This window comes from Piliocolobus tephrosceles, chromosome 18 (assembly GCF_002776525.5).
Source record: "Piliocolobus tephrosceles isolate RC106 chromosome 18, ASM277652v3, whole genome shotgun sequence".
In the NCBI taxonomy this organism is placed as follows: Eukaryota; Metazoa; Chordata; class Mammalia; order Primates; family Cercopithecidae; genus Piliocolobus; species Piliocolobus tephrosceles.
Genome location: NC_045451.1, coordinates 66,783,166 through 66,807,908, shown reverse-complemented (window position 1 = coordinate 66,807,908; position 24,743 = coordinate 66,783,166). Strand labels below are relative to the sequence as shown.

General features: G+C 41.5%; 1 protein-coding gene and 1 non-coding gene across 2 annotated transcripts in view; both read left to right on the top strand.

Moving 5' to 3' along the window:
• The window catches only part of L3MBTL4 (L3MBTL histone methyl-lysine binding protein 4), a 417,980-nt gene that overhangs the window by 341,251 nt on the left and 51,986 nt on the right, over positions 1 to 24,743 (top strand). The window lies entirely within an intron of this gene.
• On the top strand, positions 12,250 to 12,366 carry LOC111553641. Its single transcript, XR_002735022.1, has one exon. It is a non-coding gene; the product is annotated as a U5 spliceosomal RNA (small nuclear RNA).

Sequence of the window (24,743 nt, the reverse complement as noted above, 5' to 3'; positions counted from 1 at the left end):
GATGGCATACCACATACATTGTTAAACAGTTTCTTCATGTCCTTTAGCAATAAAATCTGACCAGCAGTTCTTACCACATGGAGCTGCACACTATAATACAAATACAAATAAAAAATTAAATACAATTTAATTTTGTAAATTATGTCCTATCCATGGCCACCTGGGTGGTTTTCAATGTTGCTCTGTAAAGGAGGCTTAAAAGTGTCTTCTATAGGTGTCAGCTTGACTGGAAAATAAAAAGTTTCTTCTATACTCATCGCTCATGCTTGTGAGAATCTACAGGATAGATTCTATACATGAATGTATCCTATTCTAATCCTTTTTGGCATTTCCTTGGCTACCCTTACTTGTTCATTTTTCCAAATGAGCTTTAATATCAGTTTTTCTGGTACAACTTTTTTCCATTCCAGTTGGTTAATTTTGAGATTGCAGTACATTTATGATTTAACTTTTAATTTTACCCTTTATGAGCTTGAGCATAGCTCAAATATTTCCTGTCCTGTAATTGCATTTTAAGTTTTCCTTTATGTAGAACTTACACCCTTCTTATTAGCTTTATTCCTAAGCCCTTTATCATTGTTGTTGCTACAATAAATGGAAATATTTCTTCCTTGATGTCTTCCACCTAAGACTGTTTCTATGGAAAGGTTGTATATTTATGTATATTACTTTTAATCTTGCCACTGTAATCTCTTCTTTATTTGTAACTTTTTCATATAATTATTTTGGGTTTCTAGGTAAATAAACATGTCACCTACAAATAATTGTCATCTTACCTATTGAAAGTTGTTTTATTCCAATTTTCCCCTAACTGAAATATCTTAATTACTTTAGAACAGTATATTTGAGCATCCTCCCTGGCAGACAGGGTCAGAGTCCTCTGCGATGGCAGGTAACTGTGTCTCCTGTGTGACCAACAAGAATCCTCTACTGCCTTCTCTTAATTCTACTTTTGCCTTTATTTTAGTCTTTTTGGTTGTTCTTTTATTTGCTGATAGAAATTACAGTAATTCAATTCTCATATTTGTTTAGTACTAAAGAACAGTGGGTGAGAAGTAGTCATGGTTTCAGTGATTTAAATTTTCACTTTTTAGATTTCTTTACAAATTCTGTTTAACATTCAGAGAAAGCAAAATAAGTCACAGCAGTTTAAAATTATCCACTTTAAAAGGTATGGAGTATTATTTTAATATTAAGTCTATTTTACTATAGTCTCATTATCTGAAAACTTGTAATCTTGTGGGGAACCACAAGATTCTTTTCTTTCTTCTGTAACTTAATTCATTGGGGACTCCAGTATCACAATGCTGTTAAGTCTCGTTAGTATAAACACTAGCTGTGAACTCCCATTCACAAGTGCTACAAAGAGAATAAAATACCTAGGAATACAACTTACAAGGGATGTGAAGTACCTCTTCAAGGAGAACTACAAACCACTGCTCAAGGAAATAAGAGAGGACACAAACAAATGGAAAAATATTCCATGCTCATGGATAGGAAGAATCAATATCGTGAAAATGGCCAAACTGCCCAAAATAATTTATTGATTCAATGCTATTTCCATTAAGGTACCATTGACTTCACAGAATTAGACAAAACTACTTTACATTTCATATAGAACCAGAAAAGAGCCCATATAGCCAAGACAATCCTAAGCAAAAAGAACAAAGCTGGAAGCATCACACTACCTGACTTCAAACTATACTACGAGGCTACAGTAACCGAAACAGCATCGTACTGTGACCAAAACAGATATAAGGACCGTTGGAACAGAACAGAGACCTCAGAAATAACACCACACATCTACAGTGATTAGATCTTCAACAAACCTGACAAAACAAGCAATGGGGAAAGGATTCCCTATTTAATAAATGGTGCTGGGAAACCGGCTAGCCACATGCAGAAAACAGAAACTGGACCCCTTCCTTACGCCTTATACACAAATTAACTCAAGATGGATTAATTAAGACTTAAATGTAAAACCCAAAGCCATAAAAACCCTAGAAGAAAACCTAGGCAATACTACTCAGGACATAGGCATGGGCAAAGACTTCATGACTAAAACACCAGCAGAATTGCAACAAAAGCCAAAATTGACAAATGGGATCTAGTCAAACAAAAGAGCTTCTGCACAATGAAAGAAATTATCATCAGAGTGAACAGGCAGCCTACAGAGTGGGAGAAAATTTTTGTAAACTACCCATGTGACAAAGATCTAATAGCCAGAATTTACAAAGAACTTAAACAAATATGAGAAAAAAGCAAACAACCTCGCCAAAAAGTGGGCAAAGATATGAACAGACATTTCTCAAAAGAAGACATTTCTGTGGGCAACAAACAAATGAAAAAAAACTCATCATCACTGGTCATTAGAGAAATGCAAACCAAAACCACAGTGAGATACCATCTCATGCCAGTTAGAATGGTGATCATTAAAATGTCCAGAAACAACAGATGCTGGAGAGGCTGTGGAGAAATAGGAATGCTTTTACATTGTTGGTGGGAGTGTGAATTAGTTCAACCATTGTGAATGACAGTGTGGCAATTCCTCAAGGATCAAGAACCAGAAATACCATTTGACCCAGCAATCCTGTTACTGGGTATACACCCAAAGAGTTATAAATCATTATACCATAAAGAGACATGCACACGTATGTTTATTGCAGCACTGTTTACAATAGCAAAGACTTAGAACCAACCCAAATGCCCATCAATGATAGACTGGATAAAGAAAATGTGTCACATATAAACCATGGAATACTATGCAGCCATAAAAACGAATGAGTTCATGTCCTTTGCAGGGACCATGGATGAAGCGGGAAGCCATTATTCTTAGCAAACTAACACAGGAACAGAAAACCAAACACCACGTGTTCTCACTCATAAGTGGGAGTTGAACAGTCAGAACAGATGCACATAGGGAGGGAAACATCATACAGTGGCGCCTGTTGGGGAGATGGGGTCAAGGGAGGGAGAGCATTAAGACAAATAACTAATGCATGTGGGGCTTAAAACCTAGGTAATGAGTTGATAGGTGCAGCAAACCACTGTGGAACATGTATGCCTATGTAACAAACCTGCACATTCTGCACATGTATCCCAGAACTTAAAGTAAAAAACAAACAAAACACTAGCTGTTTTACTGGTGAGTGGACGTGCAAGTTAATTAAGATTCCTGGTTGCAAGAATATTAATAATCTAGGTTTTATTGTTGTTAAATTTAACATAACACGAGGAAAATTAATGCAATAAATTATAGATTTCATCTTAACTTAGAAACCAATTCGTTATGTGACCTCTGGCAAACCATTTAACCTCTTTACTTAGATATTTTCAACTTATGAATGTGATTGTTATTAAACATTCAGTATTAAAGTAAATGTTAATATTCAATATTCAACCCCTTATGTTTCTAACCGTACTCTCACTCACTATTATAAGTCCTCGCTTAAACAGGTCATGGTGTTGATAGTGTTCTCTCTGTGGTCATTCTGATCCTCACGTGGCATTTCAGATGTTGAAACTGAGTAGGTGTTCATGACTTCTTCCCTAGCTCTTTGGCAGATTGAGGGAGTCGCTGGGATTAAAACCCACAGTCATAGGTTTTTAATCAGCTGCTGTCTTTAGCTCACCGGAAGTTCATCAGATTGTCTCCTACAGCTTATTGTCTACCACTTTCTCAGGAAGTTGGTAAAGATTAACTCTTACCTCTTGCTAAAGTCATTGCAAATTGGATATGTTGTATAATATAAATAAAAGTTGACCTCCTGGAGATAAGACATTGGCATTATAAAACACAGTGATGATATTGTAAAATATTTTAACTAAGGAAAATATCCCCACATGAAATAATGGTCAAAGGGGCACCCACCTAAATTTTTTTAAAATTCTCTTTTCCAAGCCTTTTCCTTTCTTCTAATCTAGCACATCAGAATTTGTCTTTTGTTCCAACCATACTTTGTTATGATGTCCTATTTTTATATTTCTAAGGCTAGAAGAATGTTCATAGCAGAAAGAGTCAATGGGAGGAAAAGGCACACGCGAGAAGTCAGTCATATCATGATGAATCTGCCGATTTACTTAGTTCTTGTTCGTCTGCAGCTGACGTAGTTTAAGTGATAATGTATGACCAACATTTTTTACCCTAACAGCCATCAGATAGATAGAAGTAAAATATTCACTAACGTTTTAGAATAGGGGTCCCCAACCTCCGGGCCATGGACGGGTACTGGCCCAAGGCCTTTTAGGAACCAGGCTGCACAGCAGGAGGTAAGCAGCAAGCTGATGAGCGTTACTGCCTGAGCTCCCCCTCCTGTCAGATCAGCGGTGGCATTAGATTCTCATAGGAGCGCGAACCCTATTGTGAACTGCACATGCGAGGGATCTAGGTTGCACACTCCATATGGGACTCTAACTAATGCCCGATGACTTGAGGTGCAACAGTTTTATCCCAAAACCACCCCTCGCCCAAGCCCCTGTCTGTGGAAAAAATGTCTTCCACAAATCTGGTCGCTGGTGTCAAAAAGATTGGGAATCACTGTTTTAGAATATAGAGCAGCAGTCTTGAAACTAATCAGCAGTACAGAGCTACACATAGTAAAGGTTTGGAAGAGTTCAACAGAGTGAATGTTTTTAGAAATGGAGAAAAACTGAAATATATCCACACACAAATGCATTAATCAGACACTGAGAGCATGAAAAGGCGTAAGCATGTCTAAAGTTTATGATTTGTTAGGAAAAGATGAGATGAAGCTTGGTTTTCATTCAATGCGGTGAGGTCTGTGGGGTCTGGGGCCAGTGGATGCCCTGTCTGAATTTAGAGACCTCTCAAAGGAGAGGCAGAGGTGACTCTTCTTAACCAAAAAGAGAGTGTCTTTAAAGTAGATCTTTTTGCCAAATTTACCTGGGCGATCAATGCTGCAGCTATCCAATGGATAGTGTTCCGTTCTGGAATGTCGTTTTTCCAGGATTCTGTCTTGTTTTGTTTTTACCAGAACCAGGACCCTTGTTTTTTCATGCTGTCTGCAAAATTGTAACTTTACTAAGGAATTTGGAGAGGTCCTATCGGTATGATTTCCCTGAGGTGCTGAGAGGAGGTGCTGATGGGAAGTCATGAGTAAATGGGGAAAACAAAAGAAGTCGCTTGGAAGAGAGGGCTATAAATTATTTTTAAACACCCTCTATGATTATTTAGCTAAATGCAGGAGGCGTAGCGAACTTTATTTTCAAGTATGTGACCTTTTCACAATCATAAACTGCATACCAGAATGTGCAGTGGTTTTAATTAACCACCCTGTTGTGTGAAACCAAAAACCAAACTGAATATGAGTGTCTTTTTTAATCCCCATTGATTTGAGTAATTAGAAAAAAAAAAAGTAGCATTGTAAGAAGCATTGTAAGCAGCATTCTGCAGCTGAATTTATCCCTATCTTTTTACTTTAAATTAGAGTTGGAGAAAAAAATGTAAATTCCACTATTTGGTTTCATTGCTTAGTTTAGATAAATAAGTATGACCAGCGGTAATTCATTAGCAGAGGCACTGTTTATGTAATGCTTTCTTTCAAATACTGTACCTTGAGGGGGGAAAGTAGGCAGTTTGCGTATTTTGTAGGCTTTAATGACTATGATTTAGCAAAACAATATCCTGGAATGTATGAGGAAATAAAAATGACAGATTCATCTTGCTGTATTTTCTGCCCTGAAAAGCTGTTTATGTAAATATAAATGCTGTATTTGTATTGTAGTACAAAGATAGCTGCAAAAGATGGGCTCCTTAGTCACTGTTTTTGAGATGACAGTAAGACAGGGAAAACCAGGAAAGTACCGCCCGTGTTGTGATTATCACCTCCATATAAAACATGCATGGATATGCTCTCAGTTTAAGAAATTCCAATCGATGACCATCCAAACTTCAAAACGCGTAAGTGAGGGTAGTTGTGAACATTGCAAAAGAATGCTGTCAAAGGAGTAATAAGGCCGGGCACGGTGGCTCACGCCTGTAATCCCAGTGCTTTGGGAGGCTGGGGGGGGGGGTGTGGATCACCTGAGGTCAGGAGTTCGAGACCAGCCTGGCCAACATGGTAAAACCCGGTGCCTACTAAAAAATACAAAACTTAGCCGGGGACTTTTATTTTTAATCTCGGTGAGACTTCTTCCAGTGTGGGAAAAATGATCAAATAAGTCACACAGTAGATTTTTGAAAGGAGACTAACAAACTTGTAAAAAGCGTAATAGGTGTGTATTTGCACAGACATTTTGTTGCAGTTGAAGTGCATTGGGTTCAAACAATAAATCTACCACTAAAACACTGCACGAACTTGGGCAAATTACCTAAGTTTTAAACTTCAGATCCCACTTGGAACATACAGGCTAATTGTACTCTTCCTCGCGTGGCTGAAGACAGGTGAGGTGTGAAAGGTATAGCCCCACAAGGCAGAGTTTATTATCACAGTATGTGAATTTGGTTTTCAGTTACAATTACTTTAAATACCTCTTCCAGGCAACTTTAATAGTTTACAACCCTCTCCCCTTCTTTTTAAGTGTTTCCCACAATGTCCGGCATGGTCCTTATCAAAAACGGGTACTTAATAAATGCTTGTAGCACGTTGAATTATTTGATCCTGACTTATTTACTTCCTCATTTCATAGAAAGCTAAATTAGTCCACAGGAAATTAGCCACGTATTTCTACATTTTCCCACTGGAATGTTCTTCATTCTATCAAAAGGAAAGAAAAGCTGGCTCACTTTCTGTAGATTTTTTACTTTTCCAATTGAGTTTTAAGGACTATTTAAAAAATAGGATTTTCTTTTATCTTTCCACATCATGAATCGGGGCACTCAGATGCAAAGATCATTTCCAGTTTTATTATCATCTCCAAAGCTAATGAGAGCCAGTGCTCCCTGTCTATTCTCTGCTGCAGAAGTCAGTATGTCTAGCCACATAAATGATTTCTTTTAAACTCTTAGTATAGCCACACCGTTACTGGAAAGGAGCAGGAAGCAGTGCCCAGGGAGCCACCTCACCGTATTGAGCTCTGCCCTCCTACCAGCCACGCCTTCCTCGGGGCTTGCATCTGTAACCTCACTTATCCTCCCAGCATCCCACAGGCCCTTGTTTTACCAGTGAGTAACCGGAGGCCTAATGGGATTAAGAAATTTACGCAAGGTCAGGAGGCTAGAAAGTGAGAGTGGGAAGAGTCAAACCCAAGCAGTATGATTTCGAGGCAGCGATCTTAACCACTGCCTAAGGACTAACAACAGCACCTCTGCCTTTCTACAGAAGGCACAAATACGTGCTCAGTGATACTTCTTGATATATAAAAGTAAAAAAAAGTCAACATTTTGAAATGTATAAACTCTGGATTTCACACCTGCCTTACTTGTGACCGGGTGACCCTAAGCCAAATCACGTAGCCCTTGTGCCTTAATTTTCCCAAATCAACAATAAATTAAAATACACACCCTACAGAGATGTTGTTGGGATTCAATGTGATGATCCTTATAAAGCAAGTAAGTAGCACTATGCTTGTTACACAGGTGGATGATGAGGCTGTAAAGACTGATTTTTAAAGACCTTTTGAGCAGTGCTAAATTAGAGCATCAACTATAATCTGTCAGCAGTAAGAAATCATTGGATGTCTATCAGCTTGTCCCGGAGGTACCTGATCAGATTCAGTGTTGAAAAAATGAGTTTAAAAGTATTGTGGAGGCTGTAGTGAGTGGGAGCAAAATCCGAGACAAGGCGCGTGGTCAGGGGCTTCCCTGAGGTCCAGGCAAGAGGAGATGAAGGTTTGAGCAGAACAGTGGTCATAGACTCAGAAGCAGAGCTCCATGAATACTGCAGAGGAGGAACTAAAGGGACTGAGCTGCCATTTGAAGGTAGGGAAATGAAGTGGTTACACGGGACCTTGTAACAGCAGCTGGGCATATGGTGAATGTGGTGATGTTATTAACCACAAATAAGAATTACTTGAGGAGAAATAGATTGTATGATGAAGTTCATGAGGCTAATTTGAGAAAGGCTGAATTTTAGATTTCCTACCCAAAATCATAGAGAAAATGTTTATTAGAAATTGGCCCAGGGTACAGAAGTTGTGTGTGAGACATAGACCAACGTTTGGGATTACCAGAGTGGCAGAAGATGCCAGGTATTAAATGACTTGTCAGCACCATCACCACCACACTAGGGGACCCAGCAGCGCTCAGCACGTCTTTGGGGCAGGACGGGGAGGTATAAGGGAAGGACAAGAGAGAGAGTGTAATGCCGGAAGAGAAAGAGCCTAGGAGAGGAGAGAGGCAGGGGAGGCAGGAAGAACTGGCGGGGAGGCTGAGAAACCCACCCCTCCAGGAGAACCGGGACCGGAGGTGCGCCATGCAATGGCTTCGATTCTCAACTTACCTCCGTTTGTCTATATTGAAAAAGATTTCACAGAAACCCTAAAGATCAGTGTCTTCCCTTTTGTGCACTCGTCACGAATAGTCTGAATGCTGCTATTTAGTCACTTCCATGCAGGGAGGGCCACAAAAGGCAGTTGCCCCACTGGAGAGCAGCTCCTGTTGCAGGTTACAAAGGGGAACAGGATGGCAGGCCGCCGTGCTTCCAACAGAGTGTGTCTGAAAATGAGTGACTCATGGTTTATCTCTTTGTCACCTGCAGTCTATTTTTCCATTGTCCTTTTCTGAATTTCTTCACCAAGCTTTCTGCTACCTGTCAGATATATTATTGGCAGTATCTCCCACAGCTACATGGAAACCCCTGTAAAAGGGAAAAAAAAGTTTCACCATGCTCTGCATTTCAATGAGGAAACTTGGGTTCAAGATGTGCCTTTGCCTCTGCAGAGCTCCTCCCCGCCCTCAGCCTGCAGCAGGCTAGCTCTCCTATCCTCACGGCCTGGCTCTGCTGTCCAGGTGCTCACTGACCACCTCATTGAAAAACCTGAGGACTATGTCCAGGGCCTCACTTACTTGACCATGGAAAAGCATTGGGCCCCATGAGACCATTCCCACCTTCTTGAAATCTACTTTGGCTTCCAAGACATCATCCTAGACTCAATTTTCTCCCATCTGGCCTCTCCTTTCTCAGTTTCCTTTGTTGCCTTCTCTTTCTCTATCCTACTTCAAATACTGTTTCGTGGAGCTCTCTTCTCTCCCAGTCTCTGAGTAATCTCACTCAGTCTTATGGCTAATGGCTTCCAAAGTTCTGTCTCCAGCTCCTATCTCCATCTTGACCTTCCTCTGCTTAGTGAGCACATCCACCTCAGACATATGAAACTAGTCCAAACCAAATTTATTATCCTATCTTCCAAGCCTAGATCAGAAAATGGCTCCACCATCTAACCAATTGCTCAAGCCAGAAACCTAGGAGTGTCCTTGACTCCTCTCCTTCACAAATCACCTATATCCAGTTAGAAACCAAACCTAACTGATTTTGCCTCTGAAGTCTTCTCTCCCTCTCTGCTTTTGCAACCTAGTGCAGGACCCAAGAGTTTCTCTCACTTTGACTACAGGACGGTGTCTCCATATCTGGTCTTCCTGCCTCTCTGCTTACCTCCCTACATCTTATTCTCCTCGTTGCCGTTATGGTGATCTTTCAAATCTAATCATGGCACTGAATGCTGAAATCCCTCCAGCAGCCTTTCCAGCAACCTCAGAATAACCAGGTTTCTGGGACCTTCATGACCTGGTCCTTGCTCATGTCTCCATCCGCATCTGTCTCCTCTGCCTGCGCTCTCACCTTTTGCCTTTGCACATACTGTTTCCTCTTTCCAGAACCTGCTTTCCCCCTTCTTCTCACCTCCACCCAATACCTGACTATATCAGAGCCAGCCCTCTCACCTCAGCCTGGACATCTCTTCCCTCTTTAGTCTGAATCATTCCTAGCTCCTCCTCCTTCCCTCCCCACAATAAGAAAGGGAGCTTTGCTGGTTAATCTCATAAATCCTATAATCCCTAAACTTCTCCCATCATAGCATTTATTATACTCTATCTTAATTATTTAACTGTCTCTCCTGTAGAATGTGAGCTCCATGAGGGCAGGGACCATGTGTGTCTTGTTCCTTATATCTGCAGGGCCCAACTTAGAGTCTGGCACACAGTAGGTATTCAAGACACTTCTGAATAAATCATGCGCCTTGGGAGCACAGAGATGGACAAGAGGACATGCCTCCTGTTTTCAAGGATACAAACTTTTAAAGAAAAAAACACAAATAATTATGACATCACAAGTACTGTAACAGAAACATACTTGATCCAAATTTTCACAGAAAAGAGAGTGGCTAACTTTGTCTGGAAGACATGAGTTGATCTTTAAAAGTGTGAGGAGCCAATATAAGATCCATCTTTGGACTTAGCCCAGCTACTAATTAGCTTTTCATCTTGGGTAAAGTAACCTGACTTCTCTGAATTGTAATTTCATTCTCTACAAAAGTGGAGATAATACCTCACTTTACAAAACTGTAGGGAGGACTAAATAGACTAATTTAAATGATGTATATGAAGCCCGGCACCTAGTAGATGCTCAGTAGATAGTAGCTATTTTATCATTTCATTGAATTTCTTTTACACAATGCTTCTTGAACTAATTAATGCACCTGAAGATGAACGAGGAAAAAAGAATACATTTCTTGAATGTGACTAAAATTACAACTTCAGCTGGGTCAACATGAGGGGTTTTGTAAACTACAGTCTAATATATAATTTATCATTTGCCTCCATTAAACGGTAATGAACTATTGAGAACCAAGGGGACAGTCCTTACACAAAAAATTTTCTTTTACCGCAACCTAGGGAATTATTTGCACTGTTGCTTTCGTGCTTAGAGTAACTTACTAGCTCTGGGTCATCTTTATTCATCCGGATATTGATTCTACATAATATCACATAATAAGCTCTCGCCTCATCGGCCTAGTATACTTAGGGAGGTATACTTTAAAGGTATGAAATCTGTGACTATCCGTGAAACAGCAGAAATGCGTTTGAAGACATTTGCAATGAATATAATTCTGATTAAAAGCTATAGATAATATCCATGCATCTCCCTTTGTTTCCTTGGGGAAAGACTAATGCACTATAAGCCTATCTTTATGATGTTGATGATTAATCCTAAGAGATAATATCATGACATTTCTATCAACCAATTTCACCTTACATTCAAGATGCCAACAAGTTGATTTCAGTTAGTTTGGGGTCCCTGAGATAATGTTAAGTCATTAATTAACTTGCGTAGCCTCAGGCATCTTTGCTGGAATTCTTGCTGCTGTCTCTTCTTGTGCTAATCAGAGTCTTTGCTCTGATTGCTTCCAGACCTTAACTCTTTCAGAGCATAGACATGTCATTGGTTTGACAGTTCCTAAAAATTATCCAGTTGTCCAATAATTAATGCTACTGTTTAGATATTCAGAAGTCATTTGTTTACAAGAAGAACAAATTCCAGCTGGCCCTCAGAATTCAGAGCAGAGCGGAAATGGTAGGGCTTTCCCTGTTTTAGAACATTTAAAGAATTACACTGCATGCCCACAGCACACGGAACGTCTCTCACTTCTGGACGTAGCTGATGCCACTGAAGTCTTTAGTACATAGTCAGTGGTAATGGCCATTCTAGAATCTACCAGGCTTTCCATGGGTAGGAGAAGGGGTTTGGTGTAATCCTTTACTTCAGAACCTCCCATGGTTCTAGCCTGTGCATTGGGGGCTAAGCCCTGCTGTTCATCAGAATCACCCGTGTAGCCTTTGCTTACATGCACATGTCAAGCCCCACCTAAGAGACCAACTCTGGAAACGGAGCTGAATGTAGGTATATTTTTCACTTCCAGGGGTGATTTGGATAAACAGGTATGGTTGGGAGTCACTGTCCTCTGGGTGGGCAGCCTTGTTCGACTTTCCAGCTTCCTCTCCTGCTGCACTCAGGACTCCACCCGATCAATCACTTGCACATCTCCATCTTCATGGTGTCACCTCTACCGTGAGCCTCCTCTTCCTCTCCACTGAAATACGAAGCCTTTCTTAAAATAGTGGCTCTTATACCTTACTGTGCATAAGAAAACCCTGGAACATCTGAAAAAGTTCTGTTTCCAGCTTTCCCTGCCCTAGAGATTCTGATTCACTGGGCTGGGATAGGGTCTGGGCAGGACATTTTTGGTAAGCTCTCCGGGCAACTCCAAGGCAATCGTGGCTCTGCTCTGAAAACAACTGCTTTACGCTTTTCTCTGCACAACCTTCCCCAAATCCAGCTCTCAGAGGTCATTGCTCTCATGCTCTGGTTTCTTGTCAGAACAAATAAATCTTTCACTTTTTACTAAAGATTCCCATGGAGAGGGACAGTTGTGAGTTCTTAACCAAACTTTTTAAGGCCTTGCTTAGGCAGGGCTAAATGAAAAGTTGAAAAAAAAAAGAATTAATTGATCTTTTCTCTGATCAGAGCACTTCACTCATCCCACTGGTGTGCACTCTGCGTGATATTATGGGCTGTTACCCAAGGGTCTGTCTCCTCATTTAACGGGCAGTCCTCAAGGGCAGGGACCATGCTGTCCTCATTTTTGTATTCCTGCCCTTAATTCAGTGTCTGGCACAATTCAGAAAATGTATGTCAAAGAGACAGTAGTGTTTTGTGACATAACATTTATAATTTAAAATTACAGTGTAAAATCTAGAAAAAGTAAATAAAATTCCACAGCTGCTGCTCTGTGACTCAGCATCAGTGTCAAGAGGAGACTGTTTTCTTCTCAATTTGGGGCGGCTGCGGCGCCAGCATCTCTCAACGCCGTCACTGCTTGAGAAGAGTGTCTCCAATCAGCAGCAGGCCCAGACTGTCCACTCTCATTTCAACTGCATTTAAATCCATTTTGCATGTTTCTTTCAACATCAGCTTTCGAAATCTTTCTCCAGGAAGAAAACGATCTCTGCTGGAGATGCCGAATGCTTGTGGTCATTTTTTTCTTTCTTTTTATCAGATTTCTGTAATGGGCAGGACCAGCATCCATGAAGGGTGTTGTGTTCATCTCGTGATCACGGACTCCAGGGAGATGGTGGGCTTCACCGCTCAGCTCAGGCGGGCTATCTACCACCCGCTCTGCTCTGGGCCTCAGCTCAGGCGGGCTATCTACCACCCCCTCTGCTCTGGGCCTCAGCTCTGCCCTGGGAGGCAGATGATCAGGGAGCTGTGGTACCCCTGGCCTGGCTGCCTCTCCATGCCCCTTCCCCACAGGCTGTCTCCACAGGGGCCTTCCTCTGCCTGCTGTACCCCTGCCCTCTGCCTGCCACTTGGGCCTTCACCCTTCAGGTCTCCGTTTAGCTATCATCCTCACCAGAAAAACTTCCCAATCCTCCTAAAACTGAGTCAGGGGCTCCCATGTTCTCCTATTTGTTTATCATAAATATTGTAGACTTAGCAAATCGTGCTACTGAGAAAATCACCTGCTTGCCAGGTATGCAGAGTGGTATAGTAGACTTTGGAGACTCAGAGCGGGAGTGGGAAGGGGATAAGGAATAAAAAGCTACATATCGGGTACCATGTACACTACTCGGTGTGTCTGCACAGAGACTGGGCTTTGTGCCTCCATTCCTGCCCTTCATGGGCCACAAAGGTGTGTTTGCAGTTTCATTCCTATGAAGAATATTTGAGTTAGAGGTCCTGAGCTAGTCCCTGTGGAACAATCAAAGGATAAAAAGACATGCCCCTTACCTGCAGATTGCTTTCAGAGAAATCAAAGCTATAATCACACAGGTAAGATGACACAGATCAGAGCCAAATGGTGCCTAAGGAGTGACCATTGTAGTTGGTGTCCCAGTATCTGCAGCATGTAGTTCGAAATTCCAGCCATCTCTCAAGGTCCACCTCCATCTGACCCCTTTCAAAGGCTCCATCCATGCCCGTGCTGCTCCCCTGGAAGAATCCTCCTCTTTAAACACATGGTCTGTTCCTTGTCCTCCACATAAACCATGCCAACCCCACTTCCACACCTTTCAAGCAGTGAAGCCCCACCTGGAGTATTTCCCTTGCTCTGTCTCCTGACATGCCCTGTCCTGTAGCAGGGGCCTGCCCTGACCATCCAGCCAAGTGTTCATATTCTGCAGCGGTCACAGGACACTCAGTAGAGACTGCACTGAGTTGTGATTCTTTATTTAATTAATTTTTTTTTTTTTTTTTTTGAGACAGAGTCTTGCTATGTCACACAGGCTGGAGTGCAGTGGTGCGATCTCGGCTCACTGCAAGCTCCGCCTCCCAGATTCAAGCGATTCTCCTGCCTCAGCCTCCTGAGTAGCTGGGACTACAGGTGCCTGCCATCATGCCCAGCTAAATTGTTTTTGTATTTTTAGTAGAGACGGGGTTTCACTATGTTAGCCAGGATGGTCTCGATCTCCTGACCTCATGATTCGCCCACCTTGGCCTCCCAAAGTGCTGGGATTACAGGCGTGAGCCACCGCACCCGGCCATGATTAATTTTTATGTAACTGCTTTCTTCCCTCAAGGACTGTAGTTTGTTTCTTTTATAATTCCCAGTGCTCAACGCAGAGAGTACTGGCTCAACAAATATTTGGAGATGGTAGTCAGTTCTGGCTGGAGAAGGCAATGAAGATTCCTAGAGGATGCAATGCAAGGGAAGCATAGTTCTAGATCCCCCAAAGGCTCCTGGGACCTAAAACTCCAAGTTCCATGTTTTTGGTATTTGTGTTGAGAAGAGTCTCTGGGTTTAGGTCTTATCTCTGGGTGGCACTGAGTGCTCACCATGACTGGCCATCCACCCCCACCTTCTGCAAGTTTCACAAGCACCATGTCCTTCTGGCTTCCCTCCCACATCACTGACCCTTCTTCTTGAACTCCTTAACTCAGAGTTTCATTACTGGGAGCCCTCTCCTTTCTCCAGACCTTATGTCTTCTCTACACAGTCCCCCTGGGGGTTATCATCTACTCCATGGCCTCAGCAGTGTTTGTGCAGAATACTTTGAAATCTACCTGTGTTTTCAGCCCTCATCTCTATCCTGAGCTCCTAACTCACAAATTCAGCTGCTTGCTAAATACTCCATTTGTATGGCCCCAAGCACCTCTCCCATCATCTGTCCTCCCCGCAAACCTCCCCTTCCTCCCTGATCTCTGGGTCAGTAAAGGCATCCCCTTATATCTGCCCACTTCAGTCTGCTCCTACTATGACTGCCTAAATCTAAGCCACCAGGATTTCTCACTTGATTCCTACAAGGGCCAGTCCTCCCGCTCTTCCTGTTTCCACCATTGCCCTGTCTAACTAATCCTTTCTTCACACTACACACCAAAGTGACATTTTTGAAAGTCAGATGTAATCAAGTAATGTTTCTGCTTGAAGCTCGCCAAAGTTTCCCCAATATTCTTGGAGTAAGGTCCAGTTTTCTTAACAAAACCCTTTGTCCTCTATTCCCTTCTAGCCTCCTCTTCTCCTATTCACTATCTCCTCTGCTCCCTGCCCCACACTGAGCTCCAGCCACGTGGACCCTCTTCTGTTATTCTAGTCCTCCAGGTTCCTCTCACCTCCAGCCTCTGATCACGCGCACACACGCTTTGCCATGCCCTGCTAATCGATATTTGGATTCCAGTGCAGACTTCACTTATCCTGCAACCATCTCTGACCTCATGATCTGCATGGGGCACCCTTTTCTCTCCTGCCTGAGCAGCCTCTACTTCTTCCCTCCAGGACCTCACCATTCTGTATTGTAGTTGCTTGCTTAATTGTGTGCTCAGTAACAGTTAGCCTACAGGATGGATGGATGGATGGATGATCTGTTTACTGAAAAGGTAGCTTCTCTGAAAATCAGGCTTCTTCGAAGAAGAAGGCCCACATTATAGAGAATTCATCAGTGGTACGTGAAATTTTAAGAGATGGTAGAGAAGTGCCACAAACCTTTTTACTTTAAGGATGCATTTTGTTTGTGTAATCATTATCTTTATACAGTACCTTTAAAACTCAATTCTGTCCCAACAACAGCCCCATATGAGGCAGAAGAAGCAGAAATAATTGATTTTCATTTACTGAAGAGAAATTCGAGGCCCAGAGTAATGAAGTCTCTGGCCCAAGGTGATACTGGGCTCTTGACCTCGGACTGGAAGAAAAGTCTTCTCGTTGCCAGCCGCAAGCCTCCACGGACAACCTGCCAGGCTGCCTGCCCTCAGGATGGCTATGAGAAAATGGAGTGACTTTCTTCTCTCTGCCAGGAAAGACCTGGTACCAAGAGAAGGAGAAAATAGTTGAGAAAGCCTATCATGAGAAAAGAACAAATATCAGATCAGTCCCTTTTATCACTCAGTTCTTCAGCAAATACTTCTGGTTGCCTAATGTGTGCCAGATCTGAGGGTCGTCATAGACCAAATTGGAAGCTATATCTGCCTCCTGTGTACAGTAGAAAAGGCAGACTAATCCAAAACATGGCAAATCATGCAAAATTTGAATTGCAAGAAGATCTCTGAGAGGCAGGCATATGCAGCACTTCAAGAGCAGATGGCAGGGACATTGGATCAGTCAGGCAGGGCTGAGGACACACTAAGGAACTGTAGGTGTTCACTGGGCAAGGGTGGGCCTAGGGCTGCCAAGGGTATGAGCAGAGTGAGAAGATGGGAAGAGACGGTGAGCAGGAATGTGAGTGTCTTGAAAGTTGAAGGATCAGAAGAAGAGCACAGCTCCTCCTCATCATGGAAAAGTGAAGGAAGTATTTAACTGAAAGTTTTTTACACATTGCATTCTGAGTCAGCCCAAGACTGTGTTCCAGCCAATTGTAGCTGACAAGTGAGGGGAAGAGCAAGACAATGCAGGAAGCTGGAAGGAGAGAGAGCTGGCACGGAGAAGGAGCGGGTGAGTCTTTCCTTCGCTATGATGTTCTGACTTTAAAAAGCTGCCTCCCATTGCCAGCCAGCTGGGGTTCGCCTGCCCGTGCCTACCTCTAGGTCCTCATTGCAAGTCAGTCCACACAGGGACATTCCTCCTGGCATCAGAATTGGACCTACAGGGACCCTGCAGGCAGTGACTGGAAGGTTTGCTGATTTGATTCCCCTTAAAAGAGTGAGCATGTGTTTGAGGGAGCCACTTGGTCACTCTTCTCCATCAGGCGAGGGAAAAAAAGCCCAGATCTGAGGAACTGTGCAGCAATGGGGACCTCTGGTTGCCCCTTGGAGCAGAAAAATGGGAGAAGAGGAAAGAAGAGAGGAGAGGTGCCGGAAGCGAATTAGAGATGGAACAAGAGAGAGAAGCTTGCACAGAGAGTAAAGGCACAGCATGTTTATAAAAGTGCACAGACCCACAAGAAACTGCACGTGTCCCCATGGATTCTTACAGAGAGTTTTTGTTCATTTATTTGTTTGTTTCTTAGAGACAGGGTCTTGGTCTGTCGCCTAGGCTGGAGTGCAGTGGCGCAATCATAGCTCACTGCAACCCTAAACTCCTGGGCTCAATCGGCTAATTTTTTTTTTTTAATTTTGTAGAGACAAGGTCTCACTGTGTTGTCCAGGCTGGTCTTGAACTCCCAGCTTCAAGCAGTCCTCCCACCTTGTCCTCCCAAAGTGCTGGGATTATAGGCATGAGCCACTGCACCCACCCTCTTACAGAGAATTTAATACAGAAAATGCCAGGGCATGCCATCGCCACTAATCAAAAGAGAAACATGGTTAATCCTGTTGATTTCTGACAAAACTGACATTAAAATCTGATGCTCGTGTATGCTTTTAAAATTATCTACACCAGAGATTTGGAACCTGCAGTTCTTTATCTCCTTTTTGTTGACTTGCTTGTTTCCTGAGATATTTTTCTCCTCCTTGATACTTGTTAGGCAAACGTAACTTTGCATCCCTCGGTGCATTTGCTGTGGTCCTTCCTGACAGCTCTTAGGATAACCGTTCCTCCATTCTTCATCTTAATTGTTTTGTGATCTTCACTCCACGTTTTCTGCTTTTCCTCTAATCCACATCCAGTTTCTAGATGTTAGCTGTGCCAGGCTTTACAGTGCAGGTAACTGAGTTGACTCCTGAAATGTCCCTTTTCCCATCTTCATAGTCCAGCAGCCTGCAGGTTTTAAGGAGTTATTTCAAATTTTATTTTTAAGGAAAACTTGAATTTAATGTTCTTCAAGCCAAAGAACAAAAGAAAAGGTTTCTGTCCAGAAGTAAAGTTTACTACTAATGGGAATCGGAAAAGCAGCCCGGGCCATTGTTTGAATAAACAGTGATTACTTTTTCTATACTTTAAAAATATCCCTTTAACAATTCAACTTCAGCCAAAACTCTTGTCACCTTTTACTATATATTTGTGTTATTACGAGAAACCGTGAACACAGGGGAAACAGGCCTCCTTCCTTATGCCGAAAAGCCACCGGGTTTCCTTTGAGCTGGTCTGGTTAATTGCTAGGGACTACTTGCTCGTTGAGGATGGAGGAGGAATGGAGAGGCACCGAATGAAGGGTATGATACGTCGCTGCCTTTCAATGCTGGCAATACCTTGGGGTGGGGAGTAGTTCATTTTGAGTAGATTGAGAGAGAAGTAAAAAGCCTTGGTTTCCAGGAAATATTAGAATGGGTAAATAAAAATTCAGCTGGGGCTCAGTCAGAATACTACTCGATTAACACCACACACTGAGCTTGTCACCTGTCCCCTCCCCTAATTTTCCCTTGAATTCCATAGAACTGTCTATGTCAGGTATCTGTGTACGGAAACTTCGGCCTCACCAGCAAATACTATAATTATTTTGAGGTCATGGGAGGATCTACCTTTATCTCTTGATCCTTTTTTTTATTGTTTATCTTTCTGAATATGCTGTCATGGCTGACAAACTAAATGAGGACTTGTCACATGTCACTTTAGCTTGTCTTCTTGTGTATTTTCAGCCAACATTAAAAACACATGTAGTGGTAATTAAGTCTTCTTTAGAAATCATTTCTTACTGGTGATGTGCCTTTGGTCCCTTGATGAGACAACATATGTTGAGAAGTTATTCTGTTGGCAGCAGTAACAACGACAGAGTCTGCATAATTATAAACCCTTCCCATGCCGGCACTTAGCAGAGTCGTTATCCAGGTTGACTTCCCACTTTGGAATAAGGAGACCAACATTAGCAGATTATTAGAAATATTCTTGCATTCTGTATTTTGGAAGGTGTCACTGAGTCACTTGACAAGTGAAAGGTGGTTCTAAAGTCATGGGCGTAATAAAGAAATGTTCTTGTTGATGTCCAGCGTTGCCTCATACTGATTTATTTATTTATTTATTTTTTATTAAATTTGCTGTTGTAGCGAGGGCTGGTTGGGTATAAACCCACAGGGAAGATCCTATGTTTTATTTTGTGAGGAAAGACTTTCTATTTATTTTCCTTCCATTTTGCTTTTTTAAAAAATAATAATAAATAAATAAATAAATAAGACTTCTTCCAGGAAAAGGATATTATATGATGTAAATAAAAGGAGACAGATGGGTTAAAGCAGGTTGGGGGGAGGATATTTCCATTTTAGCTCAGCTTTAGAAATCTAGGCCAACACTGATAAAAATTGAAGAAACACAGATTGAAACCAGATCTGTCACACAGGAGGAATGCTGCAGTATTAATACCCCACACGCAAGTGGCGCTGACTAGAGCGATCATGTATGCAGGTGGTGGCGAGGTTGCTTTCCAGTTGTACTTGTTGAGGCTTCATTTTTTTAGATAAGTTGAATCATCACTGATCAAAATGAATCACAAACCATTTTTCATGTGAAATTTGGAGGACATTTTGAAGGCATAGCACAGATCCTCTCTGAGCTGCGTGACCCTTCACATTCATCCTGGGTTTCTTATTAGATTAGTAACATTTTAAAATCTAAACTCCAACTTGGTGAGATTTTCATTAGCACTTCTTATTTCATGTTCTGGCTTTTACATTTTAATGCCTGTCTTACCAAGAAAGAGAGAATAGAGGTTTTTTAATCAGAAATGTATTACTTTCAGTTTACCACCTTAAAAAAAAAAAAAGCACTTTGCACCTTGTTGAATAGCTAGTCAAAACTAGAATTTAAAAGCATCACAGAAAACACGACAAGGATAAAGAAGGCAGACATCGATTTTAAAGAGCCAAAAAAAGACCCGTGATGGAGGGTTAAAGTATGTTTCTTACAGTGTAAATAAGAAATGACTAAGGAACTAATGAAACATGATTCTTAAGTCCATAGCTGACTCATAAGAGATAATGGGCAACTTCATTTTTAGTCTCAATTAAGGCTAAATAGAATAGAACTAAATTAGATTGATTTAAATATGAAAGATGGAAGTTGTGCTAAGAATTCTCACACACATGTACAGGAAGGCCTCTGTGTCCTCACCCGCAACCACAGATTCAACCAACTGCTGATTGAAAACATTCAAAATAAGTCAATAAATAAAAGTAATAATAAAACAATAAAAATAACATAAGTAAGAAACAATACAGTATAATAACTATTTGCATTGTGTTAGGTGTTGTTAGCAATCTAGATATGATTACAGGTATACAGGAGGGTGTGTGTAGGTTATGTGCAAATACACACCATTTTATATAAGGGACTTGAGCATCCTGTCAATGGTCTCCAAAGGGATCCTGGAACCAATTTCCCCACGAAAACCAAGGGGCAGTGATACTAAAACTGGCCTTTAGGACCTTGACTTCTCCGTGGACTTTAGAAGTACAAGCATTATAATGTGTTGACTTAGGGAGCCTTGAGTTCCTGGTGGAAACAGGGAAATGCAAGGCTCCTGGGCAGCCTCCTGGACCCTGACCCTCAGGTCTTCCCCATCTGTCCTCTGCTGCCTGAGGACCAGAGGCTGGCCTCATCCTGACTGGTCAGTGCTCCTCCAAGGCACGTGGTGCTACTAACACCTACATGTACTGTGAGCCTGAGGCCCCAGTTCCTGGACTCACTCTCTGGCCCTTACGTTTAGGTTGCCATAGACCTCTTGTCCTGCCTGCCCATCTGCCTTTCTGTAACTGAGAATCTTTGCCTGCCTGATGCTCACCTTTCTTGCCATACCCAGCCAAGGTCATTCTATTTCTGAGGTCTGAACCCGCCTCACAGCTCACCCCTGCCAAGGTCTGTGTGGTTCCTCGCCACACCTCTGAGCCACTTGTGCCAAACAAGAATCACTAGTATTTATAACTGGACAGTAAGTAATTCCCATCCCACTGAGAGTGTTAAACCCTGAAATGGCTTCCTCAAGCAGGTCTGTTGAAATAGGAGAGGCTCTCCATTTGTCTGAAATGGTTTATGTCAATCTGTGAGACAACACAGACTGTCACCTCATTCCTACACTCAGCAAACACCAGGTTTTATAAAGGCATTGGCAAAAGAAAAGGGCCACATTGTAATCAACAGTACCCAGTTTAGGAAATTCTACAAAATCCAAACCCGTGGTACTCTGGACTGAGTGTTTCTGTTTTCCCAAATTCATGTGTTGAAGCCCTCATCCCCAGTGAGGGTAGTCGGAGGTGGGGCCTTCGGGAGGCATTTAGGTTCAGATGTGGCCATGAGGGTGAAGCCCTCAGATATGATTATGCCCTTGTAAGAAAAGGAAGAAACACAAGAGCTCTTTCTCCTTGCACGCCCACACCTAGGAAAGGCCACATGAGGATGCGAGAACTTCCCTCCTATCATCACAGCCTCTCCTCACAGGGCTTCCTCGGGTGGTGTTGAAGCCACTAATCTATAGTATTTTGTTGGAGCCCAAATTAAGACACCTGGATACAAAGTTGTACCATCTCGTATTGTTGAGGAGCCCACAGACATCTTTTGTCAAATGCAGAGGGACCTTCCTTGAGCTGTCACATGTCTCTAGAGCACTAGAGCAGCAAAAACCAAGCCAAGACCAAGGTCACAGCTTTCCTGCAGAGGAAGAGTAGGGTCTGTGATTACAGAGCGGAGTGTGGAGGAGGGCTGAGCGTGCTAGGCAGGAGGTCTCCCTTTCTCACTCTGCAAGGGTAGATCCCATGGCCACTCACCATTTGGATCAAAGAAAGGTAGTATTCCTTATGATTTCTCCAGGTCAAGAAATGAGATAACAAAAGAAATCATATCTTACAGATCCTCTGGTAAAGCAAAACATAAAACACAACTATCTTAGCATTTTCTCTTGACTTTTTGATTTTTGAATAGGTAGCCTGTTCACGTGACACAAAAGTCTCATGTATCCTTTTTGAGTTTCTTTAGGCATAAGCAAGCAAATGTATTAGGTTTTCTTGTCCTCACCATTTTTTAACATAGTAAGTAGTATGCTGTATGTACTGTGCTTCCTGCAGTTTTTTTCACATAACAGTATATCCTGTGAATTTCAACCCATTCATAAAAAGGGGCCTCTTCTTAGTGCCTAGACGGTAGTTTTATAGCTCCATGGTAGTGTTCCACTGGATGGATATATAATATTACCGCTCCTCCATTGTGGACGTTCGGGTATTTCCAGTCTTCTGTTATTACAAACAATGCTGTGGTGAATAACTATGTACATATGTTATTTTGCACATGTGCTAGTAGGCCTACAGGATAAGTTCCCAAAAGTGGAATGGCAGAATGAAATAGAATATACATTTGTTACTTTAATAACCTATCACCCAAAATACATAATATATTGATTTACATTCCTTCCTGCAGTCTTTGAGAATGCCTGTTTCTGAGCACCAATAAAATATTTATCAAACATTTGAATTTTTTTCCAACATGGTAAATTGAAAAATGTTATCTTGGTATAAATTTAACTTGCATTTTCTTATCATGAGTTTTTTTTTTTAATTATGAGTAACTTTTATATTATGAGCATTTTTTCATATGTTTAAGCCTGATTTGTGTTTAATTGGGCAAACTTTCTGTTGCCACGTTAATCTTTTTCTTATCAGTTTCTAAGAGCTCTTTATCTTTATGCTTTAGGAAACTAGATCTTTCTCCATGAGGTGAGTCGCAAATGGTTTTTTTTAACCCCCCATTTTGTTGTTCAGCTTTCAACTTTGCTTTTTTGTGAGTATTGTGTTTGTTTATTTGGTTGATTGGTTGATTTAGGCTTCACTTGCCCTTATTTACCAATTTTTTATTTATTCTTGGATTTAGTAACGTAGTTAGAGAGATCTTTCCCATGCCGTGAGAGAATTCTGCTATATTTTCTTCAGATCGTTCCCATGCCGTGAGAGAATTCTGCTATATTTTCTTCAACTTTTTTTATGGGTTTTATTGTTTACATGAAATCTTCTAGCCATTTGGAATTTATCTGGACTATTATGTCAGCTATGAACCCAACTTAATTTTATTTTATTTGTTTTTTGTTCAGAAAGATACCCAGTTGATTCAACACTGTTTACATCATTTCCTTACTAACTTGAGATGCCTCCTTAGCATGTACTAAATTTCCATAAATACTTGGTCTATTTATGAACTCCCTATTCTGCTCTGTTGATCTGTCTGTGTACTTGTGCCACATTATTTAACTATTGAAGTTTCATAACATGCTTTAATATCTGCTAGATCATTTGTAGGGGTGAAGAGAATTTTCCTTACTCTCGTTTCTGCAGGTTTGATAATTTGAGCCTGTAAAACATCTGGCCGTCACTGGGTTATAGGGTAGTCATTTGCCTGCAATTCCTTCATGCTTATGTATGTTACTAAATTTGCTTGCCAGTTTTTTTTTATATTAGTGAGAAAAATCATGTTTTCTTCTCCTCCCCTTCACACCAGATTTTACTCAATAATATTTCCTTAACGGATGTTTGTCTTTATACTATTAAATTTCTGTGTGCTTCTATTATGTGATTTGTTGGCTTTATATGATATCCTTTGATTCATAGTTCTTCTATATCAAGCAGTCAAGGAGCAAATTCTGTCTTTGACCTCATGCCTCCCTTTTTTCTCCAGTGTTCTCCGTTGTCAGAACACATGTTCTTGAACTGTTCTGTCCCCTTTGTCTTCTTTGTGTTTTAGACTTATACATACTCAGTGTTTGGCATCAGCCGTCTTACGGCAGGGCTTCCCCTCTAGAGATATATTCCGGAAGCACTAATGGGAACAGTGTTTTTTGAGTTTGTGCATGTCTAAAACTGTCCATAGCCTGTATATTTGAAGGGCAACTTAGACATAAAATTCTTTCTTATACTTTCTTTCCTTGGACATGTTATAGATGTAACCTCAGTGTCTTCTGTTTTTTTTTTAGTTATGGTAAAATATACGCAATATAAAATTTACCAGTTTGAATGCTTATACACTGCTAGTGGGAATGTAAATTAGTTCAGGCATTGTGGAAAGCAGTGTGGCGATTTCTCAAAGAGCTTAAAATGTAATTACTGTTCAACCCAGCAAGCCCATTTTCAGGTACATACCCAAAGGAACATAAATTTTTCCACCATCAAGATACATGCATGCATATGTTCATCACAGCACTATTCACAATAGTGAAAATGTGGAATCAACCTACATGCCCATCAGCAGTCGACTGGATAAAGAAGATGTGGTACATATACACATGGAATACTACATGGCCGTAAAAACAAATGAAGTCACGTCCTTTGCAGAAACACAGATGAAGCGGGACACCATTATCTTAAGTGAACTAACACAGGAACAGAAAACCAAATACCACATGTTCTCACTTATTAGTGGGAGCTAAACATCGAGTACATATGGACACAAGGAAGAGAACAACAAACAGCAGGACCTACTTAGGGGTGGAGATAAGAGGAGAGAGAAGATCTAAAAGCTACTTATCAGGTGCTATGCTTATTATCTGGGTGGTGAAATAATTTGTACCCCAAACCCTCATG